The 22,574-nt window shown below is 41.5% G+C and overlaps 2 long non-coding RNA genes across 2 annotated transcripts; one reads left to right on the top strand and one right to left on the bottom strand.

The window, feature by feature from the left end:
* Window positions 1-14,540: 14,540 nt before the first annotated feature.
* LOC139078589 (uncharacterized) lies at window positions 14,541-19,823 on the bottom strand. The gene is made up of 2 exons (XR_011531605.1): window positions 19,633-19,823; window positions 14,541-16,289 (listed from the first exon to the last, which is right to left on the bottom strand). It is a non-coding gene; the product is annotated as an uncharacterized lncRNA (long non-coding RNA).
* Window positions 19,184-20,445, top strand: LOC139078588 (uncharacterized). The gene is made up of 3 exons (XR_011531604.1): window positions 19,184-19,365; window positions 19,788-20,035; window positions 20,247-20,445. It is a non-coding gene; the product is annotated as an uncharacterized lncRNA (long non-coding RNA).
* The last annotated feature ends 2,129 nt before the right edge of the window (window positions 20,446-22,574 follow it).

The following is a 22,574-nucleotide window of genomic DNA, read 5'->3' as shown; positions in this document are numbered from 1 at the left end:
ATTTACTTGATAAGGCTAAAGCAGTACTTAGAAGAAAATTTACAGTCTACAGTAGAGAATAAGTAAGGCCTGAAATAATGACTTCAACTTCCATCTTAAGAAACTAGAAAATTAAAAAAGGAGCAAAAGAGACCTAAAGCCAGCAGCAGAAAGGATAATACCAACATCAGCAAAGCCATTACAAGAAAAGAAAACTGCAGACCAATATTCCTCATGATCAGAGATGCAAATAGCAATATAAAAAATAGATAATGCATTATGTCCAAAGGGGGCTTATCCCAGAATATAAGGATAGTTTAACATTCAAAAAGCAGTCAATACAACTCACAGTATCAACAAACTAAAAAAGACAAACCGTATAATCATCTCAACAGGTGCAAGAAACGCATTTGACAAAATCCAGCAGCCATTCCTTATTCAACCTCTCAGAAAACCAGGACTGAAAGCAAACATTCTCAACTTGATAAAGAACATCTACAAAACACATACAGCTAACGTTATATTTAATCATGAGACTAAATGCTTTCCGCCTCAAATTAAGAGCAAGGCAAGCACATCTACTCTCAATGCATCTGTTCAACACTGTAGTATGGAGGGTTTAGCCAATGCATTAAGGCAAGGGTGGAGGGGGAATTTCCAGATCAGAAAAGAAGAGCTAAAATGTTTTTCATGTGGTTTTTTTTTCACAGACCACATAATTGTCTATGTAGAAAATCCTACAGAATCTATAAAAAAAAAAGCTACCTGAACTAACGAGTGCATTTACCAAGGTGATAGGACACAAGATCAATATACCAAAATCAGTTGTATTTCTGTGTACTAAAAACTATCTAAAATTGAAATTTTTAAAAATATCATTTACATAGCATCAAAAATATTATAATACTTACAAAAGATGTGCAAGATCTGGATGCTTAAAACTATAAAACATTACTAGGAGAAATTAAGGAAGATTTATAGAAATGGAAAGATACACCATGTTCATGGATTGTTAAGGTGTAATTCTTTCCAAATTGATTTATATATTCAAAGCATTCCCAATCAAAATCCAAGTAGACTTTTTTTGTGTAAATTGGTAAGACTAATTCTAAAATTTATGTGGAAGTGCAGAGGACTGAAAGTAGCCAAAACAACTTTGAAAAAGAGAAATAAAATTGGAGGATTTATACTACCTGACTTTAATACAACTTATAAAGCTACAATAATCAAGATACTAGGATATCGTTGTCAAAATAAACAGATAGAATAACGGAACAGAATGGACAATCTGGAAATAGACCCCCACACACAGATAACTGATTTTTGACAAAGTGCAAAGATAATTCAACGGAAAAGTGATAGTCTTTTAAACAAATAGTGCTGGAACAACCAGCTACCATACGTATAAAAATGAACTTTGATTCATACTTTGCACTATATACAAAAGTTACATCAAAATGGATTATAGACCTAAATGTAAAAACTAAAAGTATAAAGCTCCTAGAAGAAATCATAGGAGAAAAATCTTTGTAACTTTAGATCAGGCAAATATTTCTTAGATATAACACCAAAAGCACGGTCTATAAAAGAAAAGATTAATCACTACCATTGTACCCTCTGTCCAAGATGTTTTCATAATGAAGGGGCTGTTTAAAAAAGGAACAAAGACTTGGACGAGAATATTGAAGAAAGAAGTGATCGTGTGGGAAACGATATCCAGAATAAGAGATCTGACCAGCAATGCTTCGAATGAGCTGGAGGAGATGAAGGAGACACAGGAGCTGGGGGAAGGAAGGACAGCTTAGAACAGGCTTTAGATAAATTTTCAGCAAGGACACTAGAGGAATTGGTTGGTTTCGGATAAGCCACCTTCGTCAATAACAAAGCAGCAGTAAGCCCCTGATTGAAAACTACATGTGCATTATGAAACTGTCTTAATGCTTCCTCTTCATCGCCTCATTTAATTCTTACAATAACCTTATGAAGTGGACATTTTAATCCCTGTTTTACAGATGCAGGAAATGAGGCTCAGAGAGGACAGAGATTTGCCTGTGTAGGGCTAGATGGGGTTAACGCCAAGGCCCTCACTCTCAAACACTCCCCTTCTAGGACGGGGCCACACTCATACTATCGTCATAGTCAACAAACTGTAGGATAATCTGCATCTAATTGATTTTAAAAGAAAAAGAAGTCAAAAACAGTCCTCTCCCCTAAAAACACACAATAATGACCAGAGGCTCTGCAATATATTATTAGATATTAGTACCAAACTAGAGAGGCTGGCTCTCTCAGCTTGCAAAATGCATGAAAAAGCCAAAAACCTAAAGGCTTTCAACTCTATTTAAATAAGCAAGTAAATCTTGTGGCACCATCATCCGTGTGACTTGGTCTTAAATAAGTAATGAGTTTATTGTTTAAGAATAAAGAATGAATTACAAGTTATTTTTACAAGTATAAATCGTTCACAATCATCTTTTGTAAATAGTCAACTCCGCCTCTCTGAAAATCCTGGGCCAAAAGCTTTACGTTATTAGAGATTAAATTTCTTCACTTGCAGGCCAAGGATCAAAATATATTGTGCTTTTATTTGGATAATTTGGCAGCATTGAATTTGTCCTTTTCTTATCATTAAGATTCATCTCTCTGAATCATCCACTTCACTTTGAACTTGGGAAACAAGAATTTGATAGCATACAGTATTTAAATCAATTAAAACAAGGATCCAGACAGAACCAAGTAATTCTGGGAGTTAACTATAATAACTCTTTCATCTCAATAAAGTTCAGCTCCGTTGTTTATTTGGAAAATGACCAGCATCAACACTAACTTTCCAGGGTGCATAAGTGTGTTTTCCTACATTTACTAATATTATGCTCCACTTTCCAAAGACCGGGAATGAACCAAAGGCATACAAGCCCTTGCTGGCAAAAGTAGAAAAACAGCTTCATTTTTAGAGATGAGAAGTTTGAATCAGCTTTGCTAAGAGCTTTCTAAACCTTCTGTTTGATTCAGCACAAGTTGCACACAGTGGGTGCTCAGTCAACTTTGTTGACGTCTGATATGCTCGTGGCGTGAGTGATGGCTGCTGTGCATGAGCTAACTCCAGCAATTCCTCCAGAGAGGGCAGGCTGGTGCCTGCTATCACTAATAACGCCAGAACAGAGTCCATGACGCTTCATTTGATCTGATTTTGATTTGGTTTGGTCTGGTCTGAAAAGTGCAAAAAAACAAACAATCAAAAATAATAATCATCACTTACATTTCAACCCAGAATTAATCACTATTAATGTTTAGCATCTTTGCTTCTAAATTTTTCCATTTAGATGTATCTTTTTAAAAATTGTACAAGCTGTATGATCATAAAGTTTTCTTTTAAAGAAATCATTAGATCCTTTCTAATAAAGCTGAATGTCTTTTGGCCTCCACCCCTGACCTGGCCCGTCCCCATCACACACCTGATTTACTTTTCTCACTTTCTTTAACGCAGAATGTTTGGCCTTCTGCTTCTTTTCCTTCTTCTCTTTCCTCCTTTCCTTCCTCTACAGCTTGTGCTCGCCCAAGCCTCTTCACCACCCAGTGTTGCAGTGTAATGCAGCTGGTACCGTTCTGAAATACAGCAAGGCCTCCTGTGAGTTGGGAGGAACATCTTGCTATGGATGGGGAACATTAAGACATATCCTAAGGGCCTATGTGAACAAAATTCCCCCTGGCTCGGAGCTTCCCGGATTTATGACTTATTGAATGGAATCTCCTTCTTATAATTGCCCTTTTGGATGGGTTCCGAGAGTATCTATATTCCAATGATCCAAAGAACAAGGCACATAGACTCAAAAGGCCGGGATGATATGGAAAAAAAATCAAAGGGAGACTCGATTCCTTAGACCAAAAGGAAATAGGTTTTCCCCCCGGATCGTAGTTCGATGGCTCCTTGCCAATGGTCCATTTCCTATTTTAAATGTCTTTGATATTGCCGGAGTTCTTTATTATGAGAAAAATGAAATAATGCATCCGAATGTGCCTTGTGAAATAAAAAGACCTACACAAATGTGCATAGTTATTATTATTAATATATTCTTTAAGTCTCTTTCCACAACACGATCTCAATAGCTTCTGTCTTCTTGTTTCTATTGTACAATAAACAAATTTTTTAAAAATACTTTCAAGCAGAAGAGAAATGATAGTTACCAAGACTAAAAATGCTATGAGTTGTCTTCTGAAATAAATAACAGTGAGAACATCTTCAAAGGGCCACCACTTCACATAAAGCCCTTCTCACTAAACATTGACTGACAAACCCACATAGCTTATTCTTGACTTTTGTTAAAATAGTTATGAATCTTATTTTTTTAAAAGACTCATGGCAAACCTGTAAGTAGAGGGATAAAAATGATGAGATTAGTAATAGAATTATGAATTTGGATAAATAACATCTTATTTCCTCCTGTGCCTGGGGGCACAGTCTCTGGCAAGGAAGCCATATCTGATTGATGGTTATTGGATAAACGTATTTTGTTTTATTGTAAGAAGCTAACTTAATATACGTCCAGATATTTACGTATTAGTTAGTGATGCTTCTAACACTTGATCATTTCAAAATATTGTAAACTCGTCTTTGCATATTCTCCTACCCAACCCCTGGCACATAATAAGTATCTACTGAATATAGTTGAATTAAATTAATATGAGGCACTTCAGGGCACTACAATCCGATTGCCATTCTCAATTAATTGTTATCTTTTACCTCCATGAAATTCTATTTTTTTATGCCTGTTATGATGGACAGTGTAGAAATGCTCAGGATTGAGACATAAACTCCAAAGGAACTGTTGTTGTTTACGGGCAGATTTGAGCAGTTCCAGTTATCTTCTGAACAGCTTGCACTTAAAAAGAAAATTTAACTCAGCGTATAGGACTTATTTCAGGCAAGGGTGTTCTGGAGTTAAAACTCATCTATAAAACTGAAACTATTCATACATGTCTAGAGATAATTTATATTACCTAAAGTATTTTTCAGATGTAAAAATAATTACATGGAAAATGCCCTTGGGAAATAGAGCCTCACCTTGATGTAGAGTTGATATTCTGTCTCATCTGCACCACTGTTTGAAGGGAGAAATAAAAGTTGAACATCAAGAGAATGCTTTTAAAAAGTACCATAGTGACAAGTGATGTGGATTAAGGCTGCCCCAGCTAGAGAAGCCCAAGGTGACCTGGCCTACATGCCAAACTACATGACCCGGTGGAATTTTTTTATGGTATGAATTAGGGCTGCCCCAGGGAGAGAAGCCCAGGGCATCCTCACCTACATGCCGATCTATATGGCCAGATTCGTATCTAAAAGTTATATGACCGCACGCTAACCAGACCCCATCTGCACTGAAATCATTTAATGACTTTTTACATCATCTTTTCTTTTTCCAGTAAAAATAAGTCACGTACCCATGCCTTATAAAATTAGCCCTAACCCTCAACTCAGGGCAGCAGCAGGAGCTCTGACTGCCCATGGGTCCTGTCCCCATGCTATTCCACACTATTCTCTAAATAAAAAAAGTGCTACTGCCAGATCTTGAGAGTCCAAGAATTCTTTCTTTCGACTCTTCGGCTCACTGACCCCGCATCAACAAGTACCATCTGCTGTCAAAGTTATACCATGAAGTAGAGGGTGTGTGCGCCGATGCACCACTCCAGGTGGCTATTTCGTAGGCATGCCTGTTTATACTCCTGGGTATAGCTAGTTGCCCCTTTTATTGTCTACCTCAAAGTGGACACACAGAAGAGGATAATTCCTGGTGCTATTGTCCCAGGAAAGGAGGGGCCGGTCTCCCTGCAACAAAGAGATTACTGTACAGCCTCCGTTCACAAAGTCGGTTCTTCTGAGGTCACTGGAAGACAAGATTCTTAAAGCCAGGCTTTTTTGAGAACAAATTTTTTTCTAAATTGCTCCTTAAATACCTTCATTATATATCAGTTTTGGTCTACTCAGAAAACAGACTTTTTAGGTATACATAAGATGGAAAAGGAAGAGGATATAAGTTAGGGAGGTTTCAACCCAAGAGAAAAGAAAGGGCCTCCTCACTAGAGAAGAAGAAGGCAAAGGGTGGAGGAGATAAGACTGGAGTGAGAATGCGCCATGTCCTGGCCAGCCCCAGACTTCAGCCAAAGGGAGAGGGTGGGACAATGGAAACTGATGGAAATCTCAGACAGAAGAAGGGGACTCTGAGAACACCCAGACTGGCCTTCTGGAAACCAGGGTGGTGCAAGCACAGTAGAACAGCAGGGACAGGGTGAGATTTCTAAACGGATGCGCCTGCAGTGGCGTTCCCTAGTCTCCCTGCGCTTCCTTCGGGGTGTGAGGCTCCATCAGTTTCTACAAGTGCAGTGGTTGGTACACAAAAGATGGTGGAGGGGAAAGGCTGGCTAGCCTGCCATAGAGAACTACCTCAAATAGGGGACGAAGAGACCACTGGAGCTCTAGGATGGTGTGCCCACACTCGGGAATACGTCGTAGACTCGGCAAGCCCTTGCCAAATCTCCAGAACAAGAAAGAGCCGAGTTGGGCCTAATCAGCTTGGGGACATGGGTAAGTTCCCAAGAGCAGTCTATCATGGCCCCTTATCCGTGAGGAGAGAAGGGACCACAGCTTGTTCCATCGACGCATGCTTCAGCTGCCGGTGCCAGCACCAAATAGAACCAGATGGCACCGTTTCCTCATCATCTGGCCCCCAGGCATCAGAAACCTGCAAAGACCAAGCAGAAAGCATTGAGACTTCTGGCCTACCCAGCTCTTATTGCCAGGAGGCAGTGGGAGCACCTCCCACCCCCACCCCCATGCCCAGAGCCTCCAGTTTGGGAGCTCAGACAGAGAAGGGAAGAAGAGGAGAGGGGCCGTCCTGATAGACACTTTAATCTTGAATCGAACTTGACCTAAACTAGTAGAGATTGGGTTACTTTCACTTCAGCAAGTTTACATTAGCTAGAAGGCTCCAGAGAAACATGAGTTCAGTAATAGAAAATAAAGGAAGTTATAATTTTTTGCACATAGGAGACAATGCATAAATTTCAACCCAGTTGCCCTACTCCTACAGGTCAGCTCTCTCCCCCGCTCCGAGAAATCTTCTGGCCATTTTCTTTGTCAAGGCTGCTGGAGCTTTATCTCACAGATTCCCCCTCAGGCCTTCAGGGGGTGGATATCTCAATCTAAGCAGCTTTGGTTTTTCCTCCTTGTGGCTTTAACCTTTGGTGCTGTCATTCTTGCTAACCCCTCAGGCCTGACCAAACCTGAGCCCCATGCTATCTGGTACCTCAAGTCATAACCCAACCTTTTTCCCACCCCTGGGAAGGTCTGTTCTCCCATTACCACTCACTGCGTCCACATCTAACTAGAGTCTATGTTCATTGAGGCAAAAACTGTGCCCTATACATCCATATTCTAAGTTCTTTGTAGAAGTGTGTGCATGTGAGTATATGGTCACGTGTTTTTTACCATACAGAAAAAGTATTTCTTATAAGTTGAATACACAAACACACATGCACCGCTTTTCTCTCTATTCACATTGGGCATTAAAAGTGCGTCTGTTTCAAATTGTACTTAGACAGTTAAGATAGGCATTACATCTAAACCAAAATCTTTTAAGGGCCTAAGAGTAAGCTGGTTTGATTACCACTATTATTGATAATATGTGGGTTGTGCTGGTACTTAGGCATAACTGCATGCAATTATTTTTTTCCTGCTGAAATAATTGCCTATACAGTTACATGACACCAATAATAAGTTTGTAAGTAATTAGTGACAAAGCTTTCTTTTGTTGTGTTTCAATAGAGTAAAATCCCGGGGCTAATTTTACCATTAGGTACATATGATATCACATCCAAAAAATATATGAACATGAGGGGTTTTTGTTGTTGTTTTTTTAGTACAACAAAGTAAGAAAAGCTTTGGAAGAAATGGCCTCCAGAAAAGTGGTTGATTTATATCTCAGGAATGTGTGTGAAGGACTAGGGGGTTGGTTTTTACAAATAGTTGCTAAACCCAGCAGGCTCCAGCTAGCAACCACTTGGCAACTAGATCCAAAAACTTATACCTGCGTGCATCTTAAGTTTCCTGATATTTCACCAGCTTTGAGTACAAATGGAGTCGCGTTAACAATAATAGTCTGTATTTCACCCAACCAGTCCTCTGCTTCTCACTCTAAATTTATTTTCCATAAAAAGTTCACCTAAATATTTCTGAGATAGTCCAGAGTGGCTCATATGAGCTTCCTAACAAGTCTGGTCAGAGGTTCCTTGCCATCCCCCAGGCGCTGCTGTCACCTGCAGCACAAAGCGCCATTCCTACCCAACCCAGCGCCCTCAGAGGGCCATCCGCTTCCTCATGGAGAGCAAGCATGGGACGGACTGATACCCTCTGTGCCTCACCATCGGGACTGCTCCCACTTTGGAAGATGCACTCAGAGCCAGCCGACTTCCTTTCTCACTGGGGGAGGGGGGGGGGTGTGCTCTTTAAAGAGACACAGAGCAATGCCATAAACAGATTTTAATTAAAATCACTTTTTTAGTTTGTATTTAATGTGAGCATTTTCTTAGGATCCAGATGGACGTCCAGGGGAGTGGGCCTGGGGCAGAAATGAGTGACAGACAGCATCACATCAGAACAGCCCTCGGCCTCAGCTGACACTCCACCATCACCAAGACAGACAGACTTCTGACAGGCTGATCACAATCATTCACCCGGGAGACCCTGACAGTAAAACTCCCAGCTTGGCTCAAACTAAGCCCTTACTGCACACTTACGGAGATATATATGTTCCATCTAAAGATAATATACAGAGATAAAATAAAGTCTAAACTGGAAATTCAAAAAATAAACATCAAAAGTGTTTTGATCAAAAGCGCAATGAGATACCATCTCACATCCATTAGGATGGCTAATATATATCAAAAAGAAAAAAGAAAGAACAAGTGTTGGAGAAGACGTGGAGAACCTGGAACACTTGAGCACTGTTGGTGGGAATGTAAAATGGTGCAGCTGCTGTGGACAACAGTATAGTAGTTACGGCAGTTTCTCAAAAAAGTAAACAGACAATTGCCATTTGATGTAGCAATTCCAGTTCTGGGTATCCACCCAAAAGAACTGAAAGCAGGGGCTAGAGTAGATATTTGTGCATTCGTGTTCATAGCAGCATTATTCACAAGAGCCAAAAAGTGGAAGCAACCCAAGTGCCCACCAACAGATAAATGGATAAACAAAATACAATAGAATATCATCCAGCCTGAAAGAGGAAGGAAATTCTGACACACGCTACAACGTGGATGAACCTTGAGGACATTACGTCAAGTGAAATAAGACTCACAAAAAGACAAACACTATAAGATTCCACTTCGATGAGGTTCCTAGAGCAGCCAAATTCATAGAGACAGAAAGGAGAATGGTGGTTGCCGGGGGCTGGAGGGGAATGGAGAGTCGTAGCTCATGGGTACAGAGTTTCAGTTTTGCAAGATAAAAACTGTGGATGGATGACAGAGGTGGTAACACAACAATGTGAATGTACTTAATGCCGCCGAACTTAAAAATAGTTAAGACGGCAAATTTTGTGCTATGTGTATTTTACCACAAGTATTTTTCAATTAAAAAAAATGTTTTGAGAGTTTCACTTCTAGTAATGGCTGAGTAGGTTATTTTGGGCCAACCCTCCCTCTAAGAGCAACTGTAAAAGTTGAATTAAAATAAATATATATGTTTTTTAATCCAACTTTTATATACATACATGTAACTTATATATATATATAAAAATATATATATATAATATATATATTCCACTTGAAGGCATCAGAGTCACCAGGACAGGGAGAATTGGCAGGTTCAAGATCTGAAAAAAAGAAGCCAAGGGAGGTAAGATGCATACATGGGGCTACTTTTCCCTCAAGCTGACTACAGACTCTGAAAGTGGAAGCGGTGGCTGAAAGGCTTAGCTGCTGGACAGAGCTTTTGGTAGTCTCACATGCATGGGAGGAAAAATAGAGTTCACGGCCCTGAGAAACCTCCCGAGGCTTTAGCTGGAACTCCAAAAGTCTGCGCCAAAGGATAGAGGCCAACCGGAAATGGATCAGCTCTCAGGATGGTTGAATCCGTGTTCAGGTCATTTCTATTCCTGTATGGAATAAGGTGATCTTCCCCCAGCCTAGTGGCCTGCCAAAAGAAAAAGTAAATTCTCGCTGGAGAAAGATGGTAACATCCAGAGCTTCAAATTATCTTTACAATTTATCATGAAAAATGCCTGGCACTCCATCAAAAATAGCCAGGCAAAGTCTAGAATTCAGTTAATAGTAATGTACCATGTTGGCATCTTAGTTTTGACATTTCTATCATGATGAGGAAAACTGATTACACTGGGAGTAACTGAAACTGAGTGAGGCATTATGGGAACAATCTGTATAACTTCTGCAACTTTTCTGTACATCTCAATTTATTCCAAAGCAAAAACTTTATTTAAAAAAATAACCAGGGATACAAAAATACAAGAATTTATTTGAAATCAATTGGCAGAAAACAAAGAGAAAGGAAATCAACCAGAAACAGGAGTTATCAGCTATAGACTTGAAAAACATGATGCTGAACATGTTCAAGGCATTAAATGAGATGAAATTTTTTTTGTAAACTGGAAAATACTTTAAATATGGAAATTGCAGAACTGAAAATACAGTAACTGATATTAAAAGCTCCTCAAATGGATTTATCATCATGTTAGACAGTGAATGATAAGTTAGATCAGAGAAAAATATTGAAAATGAAGCACAAAGAGACAACAGAATAGAACATATAGGAAACAGTGCAAGACACGAGACAAGGTAGAAAAATTTAACCTTTGCATAACTGGAGTCCCAAGAGGAAGGGAAAAGAGAACTGAATAAAAGAATTATTTGAAATGGTAGTGGCTGAGAATTTTCCAAACCTGAATAAAGATACCAAATCCTGGATTCAAGAAGCACCATGAATTCCAAGCCAAAAAAAACCAAACAGAAAATCATAAAATTTATTAAAAAGTTTCTCTACTTATTAGTCAAAATAGAAATACGAATTAAAACCATAATAAGATACCACTCACCAAGGTGCCTAGTATTTTTTAAGCTGACAATACAATTGTTGGGAAAATTGAGGTGCATGACCGCTCGCATATACAGCTATTGGAACCAGAAATTGGAAAAGTCACTTTGGAGGAGTACTTGATGATGTCAACTCATGCTGGCCGTAAAGTATACCCTTTGGCACAGTGGTTCCTCCCACAGGTCATTGCCCAACAGAAATGCACCCAAAGATATGTACAAGGATATTCACAGCAGCATTATTCATCCATCAACAGTGGAATAGACAAATAAATTGTGGTAAATGGCAATCAATGAATCACATAAGCCAACTATTGCGAGAAGGAAAAGTCTAGACACAAAAGAGTACAGACTGTATTTGGTGTGGAATTTAGAACACTAGTTACCTTTGGAGAGGATGAGAGGATAGTTATTTTGTTTACCAGGGCTGCTGGTAATGTTTCTTGATCAGAGTGCTGATTATGCGGGTGTGTTCACTTGGCAAAAATTCATCAAGCTATGCACTTAAGATTTGTGTACTTTACCGTATGTATGTTATGCTTCAATAACACAATTATTTTCAAAAGTCTTTTTTGATTGGCAATGGTGTAAATGCACACGTACACGGGAACAGGAGGGCAAAGCGGAGAGCTAAAGCAGATTTTCATGTCAAAAGTGAAAACACATCCTCAACAGACAAAGCCACTCCCAGTAGAGGCACAAGATATTTGACTCTGGAAGCTCCTGGAAACGAACAACCCGAACAACCCTAAGCACCTCCTCTGCCCCAGGCACCATGCTGGAGGCGATTTACATCCTTTGGTAGAGAATCACAGGTTCTCAAATTTAGAACTTACGAATGACTAGTTCAATCATCCAGCTGACACACTCATACTTTATACTTTTTCAAATTTGATTTTTTTTATGTTAAGTAACAGATGCATATGGCTTAAAAGATCAAATAAAACCCCCCTCCCAAAAAACAAGAAAGAAATCAGGCAACCCTTGTTACAGGCACATTGGGTTCTTGCTGTCTCCCAGGATAGAAATCAAGAGAGACAACAATGGGAGTAAAAAAGGAAAAGTCTACTAGCTTGTGCACAGGGGAGGCACAAGCGATCCGGTGGAAAAGGAAAGAGGCAGGTGACCGGCTCGTTAGGGAGCAGGATCGCGGCGCTTTTATTAGGCAGAGGCTGGGGAGGAGGGCCGGTCAGGACATGTGGAGGCGGGGCTTTCCTCGCGCCTGCGCTGACGTTCCACTTGCCACCTGTGCGGCAAGATTATTAGCACGCTAGCTCTCCACTCCTGGGTGTGATTCTTACTATGGAAATTGGGCTAGGGTCACCTTCAGACAGCTCCTGGGTGCTAGGGCCTTGCGTAAGCCTGGGAAAACCCTGAGGCTGTGGAATGTGGATCTTGGTGGTTTCGATATGATTCTCCTAGCCTGCTGATTGGTTAGGGGCCTTATCTTGAGGGGCCAGGGCCTTGCAGATGACCCTGTCTCCTTAGGCTGGTTCCTGTCTGATCCCTGCCTTATGCTTTCTATCCTCAATTTCAGCTTTCCACAGGGAACACTTCCAACTATTTTTAATGTTTCTTGTAGTATTTGTGTCCCTTTTTCAAAATAACCAGCTGAAATGCTGTTTCTTGATTCTGATCACCTTTAAATGTTCACTGTTCTCATGCTGTGGACGCTGAGAATGTAGATCTACCCACCTTCCCACATGTACATGGACCTCCTACCTCCCAAGAAATCTATGTTACTTTAAAAAATAATAAATGGACTTTCATTGCTTATATTATTATGGCTATGTAAATATTATTCACATCGTGCTGTGTAATGAACTAAAAGTACATTCTCTTCTCATACAATTTTGCTTTTTCTGGAGTTTTTTCTTTAATTTTTATATACTTCTAAGAACCCATCCCCAGACTCTTACACAGATGTTCTACACATCAGGCACTGTATCAGTTGCATTTGGATGTCTGACCGCTTCTCATACAAATTTTCAACCCTTCGCTGCCCCCTTCCTTTCTCCCCTCACCACCCCCCCGCCCCGCCCTTTTAGATTTTCCCCATCCTCTGATTCCTGAGGCTTTTCTGAGGTTCCACAGCTATAGAAGCAGCAACCTCAGGAGAACTGCTTAATGGAGAAGGTGCGTGGTGCAGCTGCCTATGGCTTCGAGGGACTCCAGATGTGCTCTTTGGGGTAGATGTGCTAAGGGTTGGCGGGTGGTCTCTGATGCCACCTGGACAGTCGTTTCCGCAATTTTTGCTGGGCTCTTCCTCTTTCCCTTCCTTCATCCTCTCTAGCTACCTTTCCCACTCCCTGCGTCCTGAGGAATCCCTTTTTATGGTGTGTGTCTCAGATAACGTGCATGCAGTGACTCAACAAGTTTTTCCTTTGCGCTGGGTCACCCACAGTGAGCTTTCTATTTTTCACTTCATTTTCCTGTGACATTACTTCCTGAGACAATCATTGCTGACCAGTATAGCTGATGCCCTGCTGGGAGAGCAGGCAGGGACAACAGGAAGTCCAGGTAGTGGCAGAAGGAACAATAAGTTGCCTTATGGAGCTGTGCTGACTTCTTCCCCGTCTCCGTGCTCCATCCCAGCTTGGTGTTCACCTTATCAGAATTTCTCTCTGCTGTTTCTCACTATCCAGAAGTTCATGTTTGAAGGTGGATTGTGGATTCCTTCTCATCTTACACTCATGACTAAGATGAAGAAATAGAGCCCACGGTGTCCTTGCCAGTGTCACCACGGGACACATACCAGTATCTCACCATCTATGAAGGGTCCCCAGCTCCATGCAGCCCAGCCTCGCACCCTCTGTGTGGCATTTCCCTCTAATTCCGTATTTCTCGCCCCGACAGCCCTTTTGTCCCCAGTAGGCTTGAAAATGTATAGCAGCCAGTTGTTTGCTCAGTGTTTCACTCTGTGACCTCCAGGTGTCTGCCCACCACCAGCAGGCAGTGGGTCTACGGGGCGGCAAATGGCTTTGAATTTTTGAAACTGTAGTTTCTGTTTTAACCAGACTTTAAGGCAAAAATGTAACAAGATATCAAATCTATCACTTTTTCGAATTGAAGACACTTCTCCCTCCCTCCTTCCCTCCCTCTGTTATTAGCTTGACAATGCTTTATCCCTTATGTATGCGAGGGATCAGAGGCTGGGCAAACCACACGGCTCTCATCATTAAACTCGTTTCCTGATCTGTTTGAAAATGTGATGAATGTGTGAATTTCTTACTAATTTACTTTTACTTAAATTAGTGTCATATACTTTTATATCTTTTTGTTAATACTTTAGATAATTTTGCAAAATGTGACAGAAGCAGAGAATCATATAATAAACTCATTTACTCATTTAAAAGTCAACTCAGGCCAATCCCATTTCAGCTGTACCTCACTCATTCCCTGACTCCACATTATTTTGAAGCAAATCTCAGACATGATATAATTGTAACTCTACATTGTTGCTCTAAAATATAAAGGTATCTCTTTATTTAAACTTTATAATAAGTGGTATTATATAATAATGTAAATATAATATTTATAATACCGTTATCACAAAATTAATAATTTTTGCTATTGTCAAATATGTCTTTGGTGTGCAAATTTCCGTAATCGTCTCATAAACAAACGCTTTTTGTTTTACAGTTTATTGTTTGAATCAGGATCATAATGAGGCCAATACTTAGCAATGAGTCGATAATGCCTTTTAAGTTCTCTTTCCATCTACGCTTTACCCCTTTCTCTTTCATCCTTCTTTGCAGTTTATCTGTTGACACAACCGGGTCATCTGTACAGTAGAGTTTCCCAGTCTGGGTTTTGCCACTGGCACCTGTTTTGTCATTGGACATAGTTATGTGTCCCTGTGTTTCTCGTGAGTTGGTAGTTAAATTCAGAGGCTTGTGCAGCTTAGATCTGCATCCTGATATGGGTCACGCTGCAGCCTCTCTGCATGGGAGTGCTCCCATTGGCATCCTCATCAACAGGAGCCAGAGGGGAGGTGTGTACAGACTTGGGAAAGGATATGCTGTTTTTTTCTCTCCTCTCCCACTTAACCGACATTCATAGATTCTTTGGGATTTGCTATCTCTGTACTTTTTGGACTAAACTTTTGGATATATTTTTTCCTCCCGTAAGACACTAAGGAGATTAAATTTATGAGCTCATTTCAGTAAAATCAGAATTCCTAAACCCAAGACCCCCCATTCAAGCAGAAGCTGTCCCAGCAGCAAGTGGTTCCTCCATCTGACTTCCAGTGACCACAATAAGTGCACAGGGGCTGTGCTCTTCAGGAGACGTGTTCAAGGAAGAAGTCTTTAGCCGCAGTTTTCTCAAAGTTTAACATGATCCATTTATCCTTCCATTGCCCACACATGTTTATGTAACTTAGTCCATGTAGATCTAGTCTGGACAAAATGATTGTGAAGGTCAGTGCAATTTGGTCCCCCACTGTTTGCATGTAGAGCCCACATCTCCTCTGGGTTGACGCACCCCGGCCCCCGGCCTCAACCAGCGTCCGGTCCTGTATATTAGCCAACGCCCAACTAATGCCAGTGCAAAGGTGCCCACATGAAGATCACAGGGGCAGGATGGATAAAGTCCAGTCGGGTTCTTAGGAAAGAAAGGTCACAGCCGGGGACAAAGCCTACACCGAGACAGTGGGATTTGGGAAGACCTTCCAGGAGAGAGTGGATTTTGACAAAAAGAGATAGCAGGGACTGTGGTGGGGGCAGAGGATCTAGCAGGACAAAGGCAGAGGCGGGAAACAGTGGCCATGTTCAGGCTGACCCCAGGAAGAAGCGTCTAACCATGGTTCTCAGTTTGGCTGCCGTTAGAATCACCTGAGAGCTGCAAAAAATCCAGAGGCCCGGCTTTCCCTAGACCATTGACTCAGAGTCTCTGGGATGGGGGCTAGGTATCTGGTGCATTTTAAAAGTTCCTCCAGGTAATTTTAAGGGGCAGATAGGGAGCTTGGCAGGCGGCGCTGGAAAGGGGGTGCCGTCCCGTTGTGGAGGGCTGTGGCTGCTGAAGTGAGGGGTTGGCCGTGCGTAGCTGGGTCACTCTCATTGGTAGCTGGCCACGGAGGAAGTCATCGCAGGACCACAGCACAGCAGAGTGCTAGAAACTCTCAGGGATCATCTGACTCAACATTTCTCTTTTGATCCTATGTTCTTATTACACAAGTAAGGAAAGAACGGAGGCTTGAGGTCATGGATCTAAACAAGAAAAATAAATACAGAATGAAAACCAGAAAGGACCCTGTCCCCCTTCCCCATTCCACCCCCACCCCCTGCGAAGGTTACCATTGAAAACCATCCAGTCCTTCTCTTTTCCTGACCTCTCTTTATATATTTACATTCTTATGTGTGGGTAAGGATTTTAGTTCACATACTACAGAGAAAGAAATATGACATTTATTTTCTGTCCCTAAACAAATGTAATCTGTTCTAAACTCCATCCCACTGGGCTGATGGGAAATTCCATTCCAGGGGATACTGGGGTTTCCTCTTACACACTTACACCATCAGGTCTAATTTTAGAAGTCTTATGCCTTCCAGAGCATTCTAGGAGGGCTCTCTATTTTTACTTCATGCTGATCTATCCTGACAGACTCATTGCCCCAGTCTGTATCTACCTTGAAGACAAGTGACACCCTGAAGTTTTGGGGGCAAATGTGGGCATAAGAGTCCTTCACAACAACTCTCAAAGCCACCACTCTTAGGCTGCAGGCCCCCCAGCCCCTGCGCACCCCAGTTCAGCTCCTGTCTGGGTGCTGCATGGAAGCGGCGTCCAGATGTCATCTCACAGACACCCCCAAGGAGCGCATTTTTTCTTTTAGGTGGGCTAAATGACACCTCTTTCTTCAGGTTTCAGCAGTTTTTGCTCCTTAAACTTGAAATATTTTCCTCTGGTCCCACCCCTTTTGGGTCAATCCAGTAAAATTCCTCTCTTGAGTCTAGGTTCTCGTATAAGAGCCTGGAGGGTGCTGTCTTTTGGGTTGGGATGCTGAACCCCTCGGTCCCCAGGTAGTATGGATGCTGAGCTGGCAGACAACAGTTTTGCCATGGGATCAACTGTGGCATGGAGCCGAAAGCAGGCCAGGAGTTCAGGTGGAAAGTGTAGCAGGCAGACACAGAGAGGGATGGTGAGAGCCTAGATGAGGTACAGCTAATCCCTGAGTCCACCTGGCTATGACCAAGTCAAAGAGACAGCAAACACCAAGTTCATGATCTGCAGACTTCAGCATCAAGGCACCCAGCAAACAGGTGGACAGGGAGACGGGGCAGAGACATCGCGTGGACACAACATCCAGATTTGAAGCTTCCTCCCCACGAGCCCCACATCATGAAGACCCAATAAGCTTCTTTACACACCCAAAGTCATCTTGTAGAGAAACAGAGAAAGTGGGTGGAACTCTGGGACACTAGTATTTTTACCTAGAGCCATTGAGCCAAACTGATGGACTGTTTAAATTAATTGCATCAGTGTAGGCTATTAGTGACTAGATTGGGATGAGTTTTTTAAAATATAATTTTTTCCCTGGCCCCGTGGCCGAGTGGTTAAGTTCGCGCGCTCTGCTGCAGGCGGCCCAGTGTTTCGTTGGTTCGAATCCTGGGCGCGGACATGGCACTGCTCATCAAACCACGCTGAGGCAGCATCCCACATACCACAACTAGAAGGACCCACAACGAAGAATATACAACTATGTATCGGGGGGCTTTGGGGAGAAAAAGGAAAAAAATAAAATCTTTAAAAAAAAAATATATATATATATATATAATTTTTTCCTGCTACACAGTGAGTGAGAGTTAGACAAAGACCAGATCACATTTTAGAATAAAGAAACATTTCCTCTGGACATCTGAATTATAACGCAAGTACTTTTGTGAGCTTCTTCATTGGCATTTCACTAGCAATAGTGTCATTTAATATATTTTCAATTACTTGTGTTTCCTCTCCTACTAATTTCCTGTTCATACATTTGTCCATTTGCCTTTTGGGCTTTGATCTTTTTCTTCTTTATTTGGAGGATCTCTTTACATATGTGGAATCTAACACTTATTTTACATACATAAGGATGGGAACCAGGGGAGTGTGGTAACTTTCACAGGGTCAGAGCACTGGATAAAGAGTCATAGCTATAAAGTACCATCCATGTTGGCCCCTAAGTTACAACCTAAGTGCGTCTGTCAGTACTCATCTATTGTGAATAAAAAATTAGAAAATGGAGGTAAAATACTTGATACCTAAATAGGGCTATATAAACATGATAGATTGTGATCATTTATTTGTACAACACTGCATTTATTCAGCAAATTTTTATTGGGGTATATGTTCAGAGCACTGAGATAGGGAATAAAGGTACAAAGGCAAGAAAAACAGAGATGGTCCCCATAGAGCTTATAGACTAGCACGAGAAAAATGGTTTTCAGACCACTACACCAATCCACGCACAATCACAAACCATAGAATTTGTTAGGAGGAAGGACATACAGTACTGTGGATGCACATAATGGTGGCTCTGATCGTCAAGGAAGGCTTCCTTGAGAAATGGCATTTGAGTTGAGGTCTGAAGAATGAACAGGCTTCACTTAGGGGAGGAGAGATGAGGCAGAGCATTCTTGGCGATGGGAACTGCTTATGCAAAGGCCCTGTGCAGGAGGGAGAATTACTCACTCAAAGAATAGAATAAGGCCCAGCATGGTGGGAACATAGACTTGGGAGGTAGGTGATGAGGGGGTGGAAAGATGCCTGAGACAATGCTGGCAAGGTGTAGGCAGGAGCTAGATCATACAGCGCCTTGGATACGTACAAAAGCACTTGCCATTTCTTGCAACGCACCTGGATATCGTGAACAAGCCCTCAAGGACATAAAGCGTCTCTCTTCTCCCCTGACGACCCGCCCTGTCTTACCCTTCCTGCAGGAGAAGCACTGCCAAGAAGTTTTTTGTAAATGGTATCCTCACTGCTCCTTTCCAGAACCTGGAAAGCCTGCTGCATTCCACTCATCTACTGGTCCCATCAGAGCTGAAAATACACTCTGTTCCTTTTGGGGACTTGGGAGTCCACACCCATGTTGTTGGCCTGAAACAAAATGCATTCACTCCCTGACTCCTGCTGCGAGAATCCACGCTCTCACCCTTTGCTTTTTCTTTCCGTTTTCCACACTTCACTCTTATTGAAAGAGAATTCTCTATTTTTCCTTTTTTAAAGTTTACTTTCAAGAAAAGGACTGAAAATCTTCCTTATCAAAGACTGGATACTGTTATGATGTGAAACCTCTAAAGAAAGGTAAACTTTCAGTTAAAGAAATACCCTACCTGCCGTGGCCTCTGTAATCAAGCTGAGTTATTCTGTTCTGGGGAAAGAAGGAAGGGCCTTTGCTTACACCTGACATCTTCTCCTCCTACACAGATGTGTGTGTGAGTGTGTGTGTGAGTGTGTGTGTGTGTGTGTGCGTGTGTGTGAGAGAGAGAGAGAGAAAATAGCTGATTAATTTCAAAATCAGTTACATTATTAGGCTCCATTGATCATGTTACAGGATTTTTTGTTACTCACCAGTATCTCTTCAGACACAGGGGAAGAGTGCTTCTCTTCATCTCGGAAGTTAGGTGTGGCAGAGTGACTCGCTTTGGCCAATGACATGTGTGTGGAGACGGCACGTGATAGCACCGTGGTTGACTCTCTGGACTGTTCTTTCCCTGCTGCTACAGTCCTGGATGCGTGTGCTGAGACGGAAGTGAGAGAATATTGGAGAAGCCTGGCTTGCTCGGCTCAGCCAGCTTACGGAAAACAGCTGTCCCGAGGATCTGCCCATACTCACGGAGGATGTACGTGAGGGAGATAAAATCTGATACAGTCAACCTACTGAGATTTGGGGTTGTCTGTTCCTGCAGCGTCGCCTAGCCTCTTCTGACTAATACGTTTGCTCATTTAGGAACTCAGAAGCCTCATTGTGCAGGTATAAATTTTATGTGTGTATGTGGTATGGGGTATGTATGTGTGTTTGAGAGATAAAAAGAGAGAATTGATTTATGGTGAGAGTTTGATTTTAGAATAAGAGACAAGTTCCTTACCTACTTGATTTTTAGCTGGAGATTTCACAGACAGATGTATAAGTGCATTTAAACAAGTACATGGCTTATATGAGTGTTTATTTATGCACATTACAGAACATATTCTCGGGGCTGGCCCCGTGGCCTCGTGGTTAAGTTCATGCACTCCGCTGCAGGCAGCGTTTCATTGGTTCGAATCTTGGGCGCGGACATGGCACTGCTCATCAAACCACGCTGAGGCAGCGTCCCACATGCCACAACTAGAAGGACCCACAACGAAGAATATACAACTATGTACCGGGGGGGCTTTGGGGAGAAAAAGGAAAAAAATAAAATCTTAAATAAATAAATAAATAAAACATATTCCCATGTCTGGCATATAAATGTATTATGGTCACTCTATTGTCTTCTGCAATCCACCAATAATATTAAAAGGAAACTTGAGCTAAGTAGTCAATTAAAAGCTCAAGGTGATCCTGCATCTTTAAGATATATTGCAGATTACCTAGTAAATTGTGGACAATGTGCACTGTACATTCATACCACAACATAAGCAGAGGCCAGAGCTAGCCTTAGTTTTTTATGTTTCCTGAGTTTTCTTGATTGCAGTCTGATCCTTCACGTTGTTCCAACATGGAGTGATTTTTAAAGGAGAATTTAATTTAATATAAGTCTGAATATCCTTTGGAATGCTAGAAAGTGGCATTACTGCAGCAAGCCTAATGAAAAACACAAGTTCCGGGGACCAATTTGTGGTCAGAGCCAGCATTCCAACCCTGCTCTCTGGCGGCTGCTAGTACTCCATCGTGTTCCTTTTCCCAGCCCTTTGCTATTCTAGTTAAGGATGTCAGGGGCTGTGGCCCACATGGCATGCTAAGCAGGCTCCTACAGCTCAAGTGCAAAGACTTTGAACTCATAAAACATACCACCGCCACCACCATCGCCACCACCACCATCACCACCAGATGGAGATCTCAGGGGATTTCCTATTAATGTCCCGGCAGAAAGAAGTGCGCTTATTTTAAAATGTCCTACAAGTGCACATAGATATATTTTCATATATATTCAAGACAAAGAACGCAGTACCTTCCCGAAGAAAACTCACACAATCAGGCTGAGGCTGATTCACTCACATGTTTTATCACCGGTGTGGAATGCCAGTAACAAGGGCAATCATTTGTTTGTGAATTCACGGAAGACTGGACTTTTACACTGGAAAGGGGCTTCCTAATGAATAGCAATGGGGAGACTTGCTGTGTATTAGCATATTTTATCTGCCCTTGTTTTGAAATTAAACAGAGTTGTGGTTCAAAAGGGAAGGCCCAGATTGCCACTGGGTTAGCTTTTTAGAAAAGTGGCATTTGGAATGAGGCTTAACTATGTGGGCAAATTCTAAAGTTAACTATTACGATCCCCAGGCTTGCACAGGACATTTTCCCCTCTTCGTGTGATCACAGAATTTCCTAGTCCCCGTTATTCTCTCCTAAGGGCTACTCATTCTTGGATACAATGCCTCTCTGTTTTGTCTGAAGTTGCTTAAATATAACTCAGGAGAATTCTGAGCTGTAGAAAAGGTTAACCTGCAAAGAGCAAATAAATTTTACCCAATGTGGATTTATTGAACATATACTTTGTGTCTAAGGCTATTCCAAGCACTTTCGGGGCAAAGATGGGCGAATATGTGAGTAATTTGAAAAGCCTCTTGAAGGAATACTTCATAGGGGTTCTCCATCAGCCTGGAGGGGGCAGGAAATAGATAAATGGGTAGACAGATATAGATTGGTGAATAAGACAATAAGGTAAAAATTAAAGAAGTATGTCATTAAGACCAATGAGTATTCTAGAAATTCTAAGAAGAAAGTGATGGGCATGAACTGGAATATTCAGGGAAGATTTCAAGAGGAGAGATGAGTCTTCATTGAAATTTGAAAGTTTGGGTATATAAGGGGCAGGCATTGTGGAACTGGGAGGCACGAAGTTATTAAGCGTAGTAATTAAGTGTGTAGGCTCTGTATAGTCAAAGTATAATTTTCTAAAAGTTAAAAGCATGACTCTCATAAAAATATGTACTGTGAACCTTTCAAAGATCCACTTAGCTCATTAATAAGGGAATCAATGGCATCATAAAGACGACCTAACAGAATCAAGGAAAACTCAAAGTATATATTGTTAGTGAGAGTCAGAATACTGAAACGAAGTTGCTGAGTTAGAAACAGAACTGGCTAATGTTCTTCAGGACAACAAAACTGTAACTCTTTTGGAGCTCTCTTTTCTACTGGACAAAAATATTTGCATTTACAGAAGAGCAGAAACATCATTTGCGACTTGACAAGCTTCACTAAGTTCACTTCACAGAGTCTGGGTTCTAATCAATAGTCAATTATAAATCAAACAAAGGTACATTTCCCTGGAGAATCAGGTACTCTCTGTTGAAGCCTGTTAGAC

The sequence above is a fragment of the Equus przewalskii genome, chromosome 22 (genome assembly GCF_037783145.1).
Source record: "Equus przewalskii isolate Varuska chromosome 22, EquPr2, whole genome shotgun sequence".
Taxonomy (NCBI): domain Eukaryota; kingdom Metazoa; phylum Chordata; class Mammalia; order Perissodactyla; family Equidae; genus Equus; species Equus przewalskii.
The sequence above is the reverse complement of the archived record's forward strand: the minus strand, read 5'-3'. Positions and strand labels throughout refer to the sequence as shown.